Here is a 2,500-nt window from a genome sequence, read left to right as displayed (position 1 = left end):
TTACGTAAGGTCGGTGTCCAGCAAGGCGCCACTCAATGCTAGCCGAGCTGGGCAAGATGGCAAAACGTCATCAAAATTGTCTACAATACCTGGTGTTCTCAGGAGGTGTCCCAACCAAGTATTTCCGAACCCATCTCTGCTTTGCTTCCGAGATCGGACGTATCCAAGGTGGTATGGCCAGTAGACGCTGCTTGGCCCATCGCCCGGCCAGCCTTCCTCAGGCTCGCGTGGGGACGAGAACTCTGGCCGTTCTGGGGCGGTCTCTGAAGGACCGATGCATAGGCTGTGCCGTCCCTATAGGTGTTGCTTGTTGAGCAATGAAACACCTGCCGCATCAGATGTGTTTAAAAATGGCTCGGCGCAGGGTCTCCTGCAGGCTAAACCGTTCATCGCGGGGATGTGACAGAAAGAGCAAGCTGGACCCGCAACTTGGGGTGGAGCGAAACGCCCAGGAGTGAATGAAGGAAGAGGGTGAGATGATTGCGAGTGAATTTGAGCTGCTCTTCGGGGGGGTCGTGTGGCCTGCAAAGGTGTTTTGCTTGGGTTGTGCTGTAATCTGGCCTCCAGGTTACCGGTGGTTGCCTCCAGGTCAGCGGTGGTTGCCTCCAGTCATGCGGGAGTCGCTGGTCCTGGTGAAAAGAAGCCTAGTATTAAAAGTAAATAAGCAACAATGCTGGAGGCCCACGGTGATGAGAAGGATGCTGGTATTTTGCAAGGATTAAATAGCGCAAGAGAGAAAGCAAATGAAAAGAAGAAAGGAGCATGTGTGCGCTTGTTAAAAAAGGAATGGAAAAAAGGCATAGAGGAGACTGACCCCTGCTGGTGGAAGTAAGAAAAAGCAAAAGCCTACAGCACCTGGTATTCCCAGGTGGTCTCCCATCCAAGTACTAACCAGGCCCAACCCTGCTTAGCTTCCAAGATCAGACGAGATCGGGCGTGTTCAGAGTGGTGTGGCCGTAGGCAGAAACAGGCCTCTCACTTGCTGCTTTTCCACTTTGACGTCCGGTTGCCGGCTGCCCTTTCCAGTGCTTCGTAAGATAAGGTGCTTTTGTGCTTTCCTTTCTCTTCACTTTTTTGCTGGCTCCTTAAAAAGGTCTTGTAGACAGAACGCCCCGCTCAGAGCCGCTGAGCTCACTGATCGGCTGCCGCGCTGTCGACGGAGCGTCAGCGTCGCGGCCAATGCCACAGGCCGGGAGCAGCGGCGAGACTCACCGGTAGACCTGGGTAGGGTGAGTAGAGCGCGGTTAGTTGCTTTCTAATAGCCTGCAGCCGGGGATTAACTTTTAATGAAAGGGAGCAACCCTTTTGACTGTCTGCAGCGCGCCGTACCTTGGAAGCGCACACTCACACACAGCGAGCATGCACAAGTTGCTCGCACGAGACCACATTCCCTATTTGCACCTGCAGCTTTTCCGCCACCATGCGTCAGACTCTCCTGCCTGTCTTATTATTATTTCAGGGCCTTAGCAGGAACCACCCCCTCAATTCCCTCCCGCTCCTTCCTAGCACTGAGGTTAGCTCCTGGGCAGCTATCTGATTGGGTTAGTTACACAAGCTTCTTTGAAGAAGAAGACGTTACTTCTGCTGGCCCTCGTTAGGCGGTCGCCCTCTAAAACCATCCCCTGGGCAGCTGCTGAAAGCCTGGCCCCTTCACAGCGCGAGATGCTTTTAAAGCCATCATTTGCATACGGCCGGCTGCGGGGTCAATAAGCACTCCTAGCCGTGGCAAGGAGCTCGGTGTGAGGCCTGGTAGAGGCGGCGGGGTTGCGTCCTTATCTTAGAGGTCTTGGGGGGCTTGGGAGGCTTGGGACTTCCAGCCTCTACTTTACGTAAGGTCGGTGTCCAGCAAGGCGCCACTCAATGCTAGCCGAGCTGGGCAAGATGGCAAAACGTCATCAAAATTGTCTACAATACCTGGTGTTCTCAGGAGGTGTCCCAACCAAGTATTTCCGAACCCATCTCTGCTTTGCTTCCGAGATCGGATGTATCCAAGGTGGTATGGCCAGTAGACGCTGCTTGGCCCATCGCCCGGCCAGCCTTCCTCAGGCTCGCGTGGGGACGAGAACTCTGGCCGTTCTGGGGCGGTCTCCGAAGGACCGATGCATAGGCTGTGCCGTCCCTATAGGTGTTGTTTGTTGAGCAATGAAACACCTGCCGCATCAGATGTGTTTAAAAATGGCTCGGCGCAGGGTCTCCTGTAGGCTAAACCGTTCATCGCGGGGATGTGACAGAAAGAGCAAGCTGGACCCGCAACTTGGGGTGGAGCGAAACGCCCAGGAGTGAATGAAGGAAGAGGGTGAGATGGTTGCGAGTGAATTTGAGCTGCTCTTCGGGGGGGTCGTGTGGCCTGCAAAGGTGTTTTGCTTGGGTTGTGCTGTAAACTGGCCTCCAGGTTACCGGTGGTTGCCTCCAGGTCAGCGGTGGTTGCCTCCAGTCATGCGGGAGTCGCTGGTCCTGGTGAAAAGAAGCCTAGTATTAAAAGTAAATAAGCAACAATGCT

General features: G+C 54.5%; 1 non-coding gene across 1 annotated transcript; it reads right to left on the bottom strand.

Moving 5' to 3' along the window:
- Positions 1–843: 843 nt before the first annotated feature.
- LOC141268533 (5S ribosomal RNA) lies at positions 844–962 on the bottom strand. Its single transcript, XR_012321415.1, has one exon. It is a non-coding gene; the product is annotated as a 5S ribosomal RNA (ribosomal RNA).
- Positions 963–2,500: the final 1,538 nt, after the last annotated feature.

The sequence above is a fragment of the Phyllobates terribilis genome, unplaced genomic scaffold, assembly GCF_046119375.1.
Source record: "Phyllobates terribilis strain yellow unplaced genomic scaffold, ASM4611937v1 Scaffold_4__5_contigs__length_816908805, whole genome shotgun sequence".
NCBI lineage: Eukaryota > Metazoa > Chordata > Amphibia > Anura > Dendrobatidae > Phyllobates > Phyllobates terribilis.
Note: the sequence above shows the minus strand (reverse complement) of the source record. Positions and strands in the feature narration are given on the sequence as shown.